Genomic DNA, 11,360 nt, shown 5'->3' on the forward strand with positions numbered 1-11,360 from the left:
GTGGCCCGAACCACTCTAAATCCTTGTGTGTTCTTGTGTTCTTCCCAATTTTCCAACTAACAAGCAAAACGCTTAGGCCCCTCCTCATCTTAGGATTTAGGGCGGGTGCACTCCGCCACCTGGCCGGAGATTTGCTCTCCGACAAGCTCTATGCGTGGTTCACAGCGAACTTCGCCAGCGCTTATCAACAACATGGCATGGAGGCTCACCTCCATGCAGTGAGGCAGGAATCCGGGGAAACTCTCTGGGCCTTCATCTCCCGCTTCACCAAGGTACGAGGGACTATACCCTGTATCTCTGATGCTTCCATCATCACCGCTTTCCGCCAGGGCGTACATGATGAGAAGATGCTGGAGAAGTTGGCCACACATGACGTGGAAACTGTCACCACACTCTTTGCTCTGGCCGACAAGTGTGCCAGAGCTACCGAGGGCCGTGCATGGCACTCGGCACCACAGACCGGGGTTGCCCAGACGGGTGGCTCGGGTGCCGTCACCCAGGACGGCAAAAAGAAGAACCACGGCCACGAGAGGCCGCAGACTGCTGCTCCGTTCGTCACAGCTGCGACTGGGGGCCGGAACGAGGGCAACAAGCACCCAAAGCCCTGGGGAGGCAACAGTGGCTCATGCCCTGTGCACCCCAACAGTTGCCACAGCGCCGCGGAGTGCCGCGAGATCATCAAGCTCGCGAAGCGCGTCAGCGAGCAGCACGAGCAGACTTCTAAGGATGGCTCCCCACCTCGTCGTCGACCTGGCAAGGAGAGGGTCGACGACGGTGATGTGGCCGCGGGAGAACGGGACCTTGGGTATCAGTCCCCCAAGCAGGTGCTCAAGGACATCCTCACTGGAGACTTCGACTCCGGTGACGACAACGACTGCCGCAAGAAGCTGTATGTGATGTACGACGGGAGATGGGAGCTCACCTCCCACAGGAACGTGAAGTCCCTGTGCCACGAGGTCCTGTCGGCAACCCAGGGGTCCCAAAGGCCGCTCCACACCAGCGGTGGCGAAGCACCACTATCTCCTTCGGGGCATTCGACTGCCCCGAGAACATGGCAGGGGCCGGCATACTGCCGCTCATCACCGCCCCTATCATTGCCAACATCAAGCTGCATCATGTTCTGATCGACGGTGAGGCTGGGCTCAACGTCCTCATCCACGCTGCGTTCAAGCAGCTGCAGATCCCAGGGTCCCGGCTAGGACCCTCTCGTCCATTCTCTGGAGTGGGCACTCAACTGGTGTATCCCCTCAAGATCATCACGCTCCCGGTTACATTCGGGACAGAGGAAAACTTCCGCCCGGAGAACGTCCAGTTCGACATTGCGGAGGTTAACCTCCCGTTCAATGCCATCATTGGCAGGCCGAACCTGTACCAGTTCATGGCCATTACCCATTACGGGTATTTGGTCCTCAAGATGCCATCCTCAGCCGGGGTCCTCACCGTGCGGGGCGACCGTGCCGCTGCGCTTGCGGCTGTGGAGAAGCTGCACGCCCTGGCGGCGGAAACTGCTCGCCCGGACCACGGAGGAAGGGACCCCTCGACCTCCGGTACCAAGGCACCTACCAAGGTGCCAAAGGTGCGGCCATCCAGAGCGGACGACGTCTCCGTCAAGGCCATCCGGCTCTGTGTGGATTCCCCCCAGACCACTCGCATTGCGGGTGATCTAGAAGAAAAATAGGAACTCGCGCTTGTCGCCTTCCTCCAGGCAAATGCTGATGTGTTCGCATGGGAGCCATCGCAGATGCCTGGGATCCCCAGGGAGGTGATCGAGCACCATCTGAAGATCTACCCTAACGCCAAACCGGTGAGTCAGAATCCTTAGAGACAGTCTGTTGAGCGGCAGGACTTCATCCGAAAGGACGTCCGGAAGCTGCTGGACGCCGGCTTCATCGAAGAGGTTCATCACCTAGTGTGGCTGGCCAATCCAGTCATCGTCCCAAACGCAAACGGGAAGCTTCGGATGTGCATCGACTACACCAGCCTTAATAAAGCTTGTCCCAAAAACCCGTATCCACTTCCACGTATAGATCAAATTGTTGATTCTACCTCCGGGTGCGATCTCTTGTCCTTCTTAGATGCTTACTCTGGTTTCCATCAAATTCAGATGTCTAGGGAAGATAGGAAGCATACCACTTTTGTAACATTGGATGGGCTTTACTGCTATGTCGTAATGCCATACGGTCTGAAAAATGCCTTGCCGACATTTGTGCGGGCGATGAGTAAGACTTTCGGGGACCTGATTACGGACAAGGTGGAGGTATACATCGATGACATCGTGGTCAAGACTAAGAGAGGGTTGACCTTAGTGGAAGACTTAACCCTGGTCTTCGACAAGCTGCGGGCAACCCGCACAAAGCTGAACCCGAACAAGTGCGTCTTTGGTGTCTCCGCAGTAAAGTTGCTGGGGTTCCTGGTTTTGTACCGGGGCATTGAAGCAAACTAGGAGAAGGTCAAAGTGATTGAGGCGATGAGGCCTCTGGCCTGTATCAAGGACGTCCAGAAGCTTACGGGGTCATTAGCCGCCCTTAGCCGCTTCATTTCAAGGCTGGCTGAGAGGGTGCTACCCTTCTTCAAGCTGTTGCGGAAGTCCGGCCCGTTCTCTTGGACCGAAGAGGCGCAACAAGCCTTCCAAGAGTTGAAGCAGCACCTGGTGTCCCTACCAATACTGGTAGCTCCAGAACCTGGGGAGCCGTTGTACCTATACATCGTGGCGGCTGCAGAAGTAGTGAGCATGGTGCTGGTCGTCGAAAGGATGACACAGGAAGGCCAAGAGCCAGAGGGCTCGGGACCGGCTACAGGGGTCCGAACCATCTAGAACCTGGTCTACTACGTCAGCGAAGTCCTCCATGAGGCAAAGACCAAGTACCTTGAGACGCACAAACTCCTCTTTGCTGTGCTTGTTGCGTCCAGGAAGCTGCGCCACTATTTCTAGGCACACATGGTCGTGGTGGTGACCTCCTTTCCGTTAAGGGCCATACTCCACAACTCTAACGCCACAGGCAACATCGCCAAGTGGACCGCGGAGCTCGCTGAGTTCCAGCTGGACTTCCAGCCTCACCACGTCGTCAAGAGCCAGGTCCTAGCTGACTTCATCGTAGAGTGGACACCTCCCCCGAGCGCTCCTGGGGGTCCGGATCCCGATTCGGACCCCACACCTGTGGAGCCCAGGGGTCTGGTCTTCATCGAGCTCCACTGGACGATCTTCTTTGACGGATCCGCCCGTCCGCAGGGTGGTGGAGCTGGAGTGGTCCTCATCGACCCAAGTGGAGATCAAGTGAAGTACATGGTGCACCTTGAGTTCAAGGCCACCAACAACATGGCAGAGTATGAAGCACTAATCTTCAGCTTGTCAGTGGCCCTATCCCTGGGATCCGTCAGCTCCTCGTGAAGGGGGACTCCCAGCTGATCATCAAGCAAGTCCGCGGGGAATGTAGCTACAACGAGCCCAGGCTCACAGCTTACCTCCTCCACGTAAGGAAGCTGGAAAAAGACTTCACGGCCCTGGAACTACAACATGTTCCTCGGGCTGACAACTCGATGGTAGATGAACTCTCCCAGAGGACATAAACTTGGGCACCTGTGCCTGAGGGCGTCTTCAAAAGACGGCTGCTGAGACCCACCACCTAGCTTACCGAACTGGACGAAGGGGGCAAGACTAGCACCTCGAAGCTAGCGGTCCCGGTGGCGTACCATCTACAGAACCCACCGAAGACTGTGGGTGCTACAGAGGGTCCTGCCAGCCCCTTAGCGCCACAGCCAGTATCTCAGAGTGGTCCCGATGCATGGATCTCCGAGATTCGGGACTACCTGAAGGAAAACATCCTTCCTAAAGATCATGTGTCCACAGAGCGAATAGTGCGGTTGGCTAAACGCTACACGGTGGTAGAGGGGGATCTCTATCTCCGTGGCGCCAACGGCATTCTCATGCGGTGCATCACCTAGGAGGAGGGCCGCGAGCTACTCACGGAGATCCATGGAGGAGAGTGCGGAAGTCATTCCTCATCCCACACACTGGTCGGTAAGGCCTTCAGGCATGGCTTCTACTGGCCAACCGCTCTCCAGGATGCAGCTGAGATGGTAAAGTCCTGCAAGGCATGTCAGTTCCATGCAAAGCAAATACACACACCAGCTCAGGCTCTATAGATGATTCCACCCTCCTGGCCATTCGCCGTATGGGGGGTGGATATCCTAGGACCATTCCCCAGGGCCGTCGGCGGGTACCGTTTCCTCTTCGTCGCCATCGACAAGTTCACAAAGTAACCAGAGGCTACCCCTGTGGTCAACATCACCCAAGGTGCTGCTGTTGCCTTCCTCAAGTCGATTGTCTGCAGATTTGGGATCCCAAACCATGTCATTACGGACAATGGGACCCAATTCAGAAGTCGGCTCTTCCAAGAGTATTGCGAGGGCATCGGCACTCAGCTCTGCTTTGCGTCTGTGGCACATCCCAGGAGCAATGGCCAAGCTGAGAGGGAAAATGCAGAAATCCTTAGGGGACTCAAGACACGCTCCTATGACTGCTTGAAAAAGCATGGTGCAAATTGGGTCAATGAACTTCCGTAGGTACTGTGGGGGAATCGGACCACACCCAGCGGATCTACCGGGGAGACCCCGTTCTTCCTAGTCTACGGGGTCGAAGCCTGCCTTCCCCTGGAAATCCTTATGGGCTCCCCACGGGTCCAGTCGTTTGATGAGTCTATGCAGGAACGGCTACGGCGTGAGGACGTGGACTTCATCAATGAACGCAGATGGCAAGCGGCGATCCGAAATGCACGGTAAAACCAAGCGCTCAGGCGCTACCACCAGCGGTTCGTGCATAGTAGGGAGCTCAGGGTCAGGGACCTGGTCCTAAGGCGAATTCTAAACCGAGAAGGGCTCCACAAACTCTCCCCCAGTTGGGAAGGACCCTTCAAGGTGACGGAAGTATGCCGACCCGCGTGTGTCCTCCTTGCCACAACTGAAGGAGTGCCTCTTCCCAATCCCTGGAACATAGAGCATCTCCGTAAGTTCTATCCATAGGAGCAATTCTGAGGGGTTAAGGTTTCTTCTTTTTTGTAACTAGGTTGTGCATATGTGTACGCCAGCCCGGTGAGGTCCGCCCTCATAAGCCCGGCCTGTTGGTCTGCACCCATGCATATCATGTTATAAAGAAAGGATTTACCCCCCCCCCCCCCCCAAATGTGCTTTTGTGATGATTTTGTTCTGCTACAGTTTCCAGGTAGTATTTTTTATCTAACCCACCCATACAGTTCCCACCCTTGCTGGTATGATGACATCCGAATTGAGTAAGACAGGCTTGCAGTTCAGGACCCCTATCCTGATATAGGGGGTCATGCGACCTGCAGGTCCGGTTCTAAAGAATGGGCACTCGTTTCCTGGAGGGGTCCGGAGCTGTGTAGCCGCTTAGCCTGGTCCCATACACTAAGCCTACACCTCCACCACTCTGCAACAGGTGCCCTAGTATTTGGAGCTGTGATCTTGTAGGTCCGAACATAAGGTTGGCTTCCTAGGCTAAATCCTGCAGGTCCTGTTGCATGAATCAAATGATGGCAGATACCAGACGATGGGTCATATGGGTGTGCTACTAACACTTCCTAGCCAAAGTTGTGTACAGGTCCAGGTCCCAGCCCAGGCTGCATCCTGGGGGCCAGGTCACCAACTAATTTTCCCTTAGGAATACTGGTATCCAGCCTCGACAAGTCAAGACTACATCCCAGGGGGGCCAAGTACCAGGGAGGAGTTAGTAACGCTACACACAGCAAGGACAATTAGCATACAGATAAGTGTTGTTTGATTAATAGTTCTCAAGAGTATTGTACAAAACCAAAAGTTATTACATCCACCTTCAAGCAGAGCCCTAGCCTCATTTCTGCAGGTATGAACTACTCGGCATCGGCAGGGTCGCGCTGGAAGCGTGCGACCACCATCTCCATGGCGTCTTGGACGCTCTCCTAGGCGACATCTTCTGTGGCGTCCACCGAACCGTCGAGCACCGGCACCAAGGACATGGACGGGTCGTGGCTCCGGAAGCACGTCAACACGTAATCCACCACCGCTCGGTAGAGCCTACTGCCCTCTGCCTCTAGGCGAGCGCTGAGGACCTAGTCTAGGCGATGGAGGCGTTCAGCAGCGAAGTCCAGCACCGGGAGGGCATCGGAGATCGACGCTGGCGGCCCAGACACTGGGATGGAACTTATCCCCAGTGGCACCAGCGCCGTGCTCGCCTCGTCGGCCCACTCAGCTATCCGCTAGGCCCCAGCACGGTGCTCTACCTGGAGATCTTTCAGGGCCTTCTTGGCAGCCTCCGCCACCTGGGGACCCGGCATCGCCTACGCCGCTTCGAACTGACGGACCCGCTCCTCCAGCTTCCGCTCCTTCTCCTTTGCCTCGAGCTCATGCTCGGCCAACAACTTATCTCGCCTTTCAAACATTTCCTCCCTGAAGGAGAGATCCTTCTCCCGCCAGGTGAGATCCACCTCCCATCTATCCAAGGACGCATCCTTCTCCTTGAGGTTCTCCTCGGCCAGGGCAATGTTGCTGGCCTTGTCCTCCAGCTCCTGCTCCCATTTTTGGATCCTCTCCACAGCCGTGGTCTGATGGATCCGCTGCTCTTCCAGGATTTCGTTCATAGCACTCAGCTTGGCCCGGAGTTCTATGACGACCTCCTCCCTCTGGTTCAAGGCCTCCTCCCTCTTAGCCAACCTCTTCTCCTTCCGGCTCGCCTCCAGCTCCCTGGTGAACACCTTCTAGAGGTCCCTTTTGTAATCTTGGCGGTCTTGCATGAGTTCAGACCGCTTAGAGGCGAACTGGCGGGACGTCGCCTTGGTGCGCTCCTCCAACTGGGTGCTCCAGTCGCTGAGGCGCTGGTGCTTGGATTCCAGCGCCTCCCATTCCCGCCGGATAGTTGCCTCGCTTTCATTGAGGGCTTGGTGGGCGCGAGACAGCACCCGGGGAAGGGGGATTGGCGCCACGTCCGGCATGGCGCCTGACCGGAGCCGCCGCCCAAGAACCACCTCTGCCTCCTTTAGAGTGGGCGGCGGGATGGAGCTGGGCACACCCCTCGCTTCACCATCGATGGTGGAGGTGGGCGCAGTTGGGACCTCCTCCGTCGTTGTCGATGATGTACTCGACGACATCACCATCGTTGAGGCTGCGGTAGCCTTCGGAGCAGTTGGAACCTCCTCCGCCGCTACATCACTTGACGTTGGCGCCGTTGCTGCCGGACCACTAGCTAGAGCATGGGAGCCCGGTGGCGCTGTCTCAGCGGTAGCAGCCGGGGGCGGGGGAGGCACGGCCTTGGGAGTAGAGGGGGAGGAAGCCCTGACAAGCAAAGGATGGGTTAAGACCCGTCAGCATGATAAATAGACTAGTGGAAAAAAGGGGCTACACTCACTTGGGGCCCTGGACTTTCCAGCGACCCTGGAAGCGGGGCGACCGCTGCTATTGTTGCTGCTCTTGTTGCAGTCGCTGCTACTGGTGGCGGCGGCGGCGGACCCGACGGTGGTGGTGGTTGTGGGGGCGGCGGGCCCGATGGCGGTGGTGGTGGAGGACTGACGCGCCTCTGTGTGCCCTGAGCCTAGGAGCCGGCCTCCTCGACCCCACCAGCAGTCCTCTGACGCTTCTGGGGGGTCAGCAATGAATGACCCATCGGTGCGGCGCAGCTGACGTCGCCTCTCTTCCTTCGACCCCCTGGTGCCACCTAGGGCGGAGGAACCGCTTGCGGCCCCTTTGCCCTTATCCAAGGGGTGGGGGACCGCAGTGGGGGCGCTGGCAGCCGCGGCGGGCGCGCTAGGAGCCACACCGGCAGGCTGGGGGCCTCCAGCCGGCGCATCAGAAATCCGGATCCCACGGTGGGGGTCTCGGCCGCCGGTCTGGCGAACCGCCACATCGCTCTCGTCGAGGGTTGGCAGCGTGGCCAAGATCACCGTCCTCAACCCTAGATCGTCACAGAGCGCAGGGGTGCCCTAGGGGAGGATCAGGGACTCAGAAATGAAGGACTCACTAGTAATCCCCTTCACCAGGACTTCCAGCTCATCCTAGGACAGGTTGGTCCCTGGCCCGCGCTGGATCCGGCCGATGTCGTTCGAGCCAGTGAACCAGCAACACAGGCGTGCCCTCCTCTGCAGCGGCGTGACCTGGCGCTTCAGGAAGTCGCCGACCATGTGCATCGACGTCAGACCATCGGTTTCCAAGGTCTTGATCCTGTCCAGTACGGGCAGGAACTCTGGCGCCAGGGACGGCTTGGCCCTCCATTGCTTCCAGTCGAGTGCTGGCCCATCGCTCGGCAGGACGAGGCGGTCGTTGGCCTCGGCACTGGAGATCACCCAGACGCTACGCTAGTTTTCCCACCTTGCGCCGCCAAGGGTGGGGATGTAGGCCACGACTGAATCTGACCTTGTCTGGAAGTATTAGGCACCGAGGTGGTCCTTAGCCTTCCCAGACTTCACCAACACAAAGAAATGGCAGAAGAGGGAGGTGCAGGGGGCCACCCCCACGAACATCTCGCAGAGGTGGATGAAGATGGACGCCTGGAGGATGGAGTGGGGCGTGAAGTGCTGAAGCTGGAGCCCGAGCTCCTCCAACAGCAGCAAGAAGAAAGGCGAGATCGACAGCGCCAACCCGCAGGAGAGGTAGGAGACGAACAACATGAACTCCCCGGCGGCGAGATCGCCGAGGGGAGTGGCGCCGGCGCGGATCCTTCCAGCGTGCACCGACGCGCTCCATCCGAGCAGGTTGCGCACCAGGTTGAGCGCCCCCTCAGACTAGAAACGCTCAGGATGACCTAGCAAAGCCATGGCAACTACGGTGGCGGAAAGCAGAAGAGCGCGAAGGCAAAGTGGTGCAGAAAGCTCGAAGGCAAAAGAACGCTGCGATTGGGAGAGAATGCGAAAGCGTAATTGCTCTGCGCGGGGTGAATCCCTCTTCAAGGCAGACTCTCCCGCTCGCACGCTGAGACGCTACAGGAAATCCCGACCGACGCACACCAAACGCCCAGGCGACCCAGTCTATGGCATGGGGGCCCGGGTCCACAAGTCATACGGATTGTGCGCTGAACTTTGGGTGCAGAAAAGGCGAACCGCCGCACGCGCCGGTAGTGCGCTTCCTTGGTCCGCGGCAGAAGACAGAGAAGGTGATTTTTTAAACCAATGCAGCGGTATCGAGGTGCCTTGCGCGTGGCCCGACGAAACCACCAGGAGTAGGGGCCGTGGGTCAGTCAGCCATGGGGACAGATATGGCAGTTGGCGTGCTTGAAGGCGGATTGATGGATAGTACGTCAGCAGATGCACGGAAACGGCACGCCAATCACCAATTAGGCTATTGGCCCCACCTGTAGGCTCGCATCCTCCCCTAAGGTGGGCCCGGGGGCTACTGTCGGTACCCTAGAACAGGGGTACCCCTTGCTACCATATGGAGACGCAGTACCCATGCGGTTATCTTTAGTCGTGTGGTAAAGGAGCCGTGCGTGGGACCAGACCATGGCTCACCCCAGCCTCGGGTGACTACTCTTGGCCAGCAACAACACCCGACCCCACCACGTGAATGGTTCCAGGGCCGCCACGTGGCCAGAGAAGATGATGTACTCCAAGGTATCATCTGTGAGTCCGGACCCCCATGGGAAAGTGCCGAACCCCTGTATATACAGACCGGGCCTCCGGGTGAGGTCCAGGACCCCCACGGGCGCAGACTGGACCCTTAGGATGGGATCCGGACCCCTCCGTGTGGGGTCCGGGCCACTCACAGCAGGGTCCCGGGTTCTAGGATAGAGAATACCCGGGCCTTGATCAAAGCCAGGCGAGGGTCCGGAGCCGACACGTGTCTGGACCTTTTCGTATATGCTTCTGCTCCCCGCCCATGCGGAGACCCGATGCTACCGCGTGGCCTATTACACGTGACGTAAGCCAACAGGCTGAGCCTGATGTAAGGTCTCGGGACTGCGCGGCCTCTGCATTTATTGCGGATAAGGCGCGCCGCCTGTCTATTCCACTAGCAGGCGATGTGCCGCCTCGGAATTTAATGAGCCTTGTCTATTCCACTGGTAGGCGATGTGTCGCCTCCTCATTTATTGAGCCCTGTCCATTCCACTGGCAGGCGGCGACTAGTCCATTCCACAGGCGGCGTGCCTGTCCATTCCATTGGCACACAGTACATCCATACTGCTGCATGCACTATGCTCATCATCACTCGCGCGTTACCAAGGAAGCAGCCGCCGCATATCAATACTGCATGGACTGCGGACATCAGGGCACCAGGAGATTGCACAGGTGTTAGTTACTCCTATAATATATTCCTTCTGTTATGTTCCTAGGCCTAGATGTCGGTGCTCAACACCCTTGTATGTGCCTCCCTTGAGCTATAAAAGGGAAGGCACACGACGTTACAAGGCAGATTCACTCAGACTCACAAGTTCATACAAGCTCTCAAGCTCATAGACTCAATACAACACATAGTGGAGTAAGATATTACGCTCTGGCGGCCCGAACCACTCTAAATCCTTGTGTCCTCGTGTGTTCTTCCACCCTTCGATAGAGAGGCAAAGCGCTTAGGCCCCTTCCTCATCTTAGGATTTAGGGCGGGTGCGTTCCGCCACCCAGCCGGAGAATTTCCTCTCCCACACGGAAGTTCATCTAAGGAGGGTTTTCCCTCATCATCACTATCATCACTAGAGTATGGGATACTTGTTTTACCTCTAGCCATAAGGCATTTGTGTGATCATTGTGAAGAGCGTGATGAAGAGCGGTGGCTGCGTGTCCTTGGAGGTTCATCTTCGCTTGAAGAGTCATCCCAAGTTTTGAAACTTGTAAGTGCCTTGCCTTTGCTCCTCCTCTTTGTGGGTTCAGCCATATTTGGACAGTTGTCCCTAAAGTGGCCCTTTTCCCCGCATGCGAAACATCCTCTCTTTCTTTGCTTTTTCCTGTCAATGTTAAAGAGAAGATCCTCGACCTGCAAGGGCACACCCATTAAATTAATCTTGCGAATCATCCCCATTACCTTTCCAACGCGTCAGACTGTTTCTTCATCCTCGGAGGATGATGTTGAGGGTTGATCATCTCCACCATCATCACATTCTTCTTCTTCCTCTTCTTCACTTGAGGATCTTGGAGTGGGAGCCTTCTTCTTGCCTTTCTTTTCATCACATGCAAAAGCATACGACCTTGAAGAAGTTGGCTCCTCTTGACCCATCTTCAGTGACATTTCAAATGCAGCAATCTATCCGATCACAATTGTCGGGGTCATTGTATTCAAGTCCTCCATATTATGAAGAATGGTGATGATGCTCCCATATCTTTGTTGTGGCAGTAGGGAGATAATCTTCCTCACAATGTTCGCATCACCTAGCTTATTAATTCCAATAGAATTGA

This window comes from Zea mays, chromosome 8, assembly GCF_902167145.1.
Source record: "Zea mays cultivar B73 chromosome 8, Zm-B73-REFERENCE-NAM-5.0, whole genome shotgun sequence".
NCBI lineage: Eukaryota > Viridiplantae > Streptophyta > Magnoliopsida > Poales > Poaceae > Zea > Zea mays.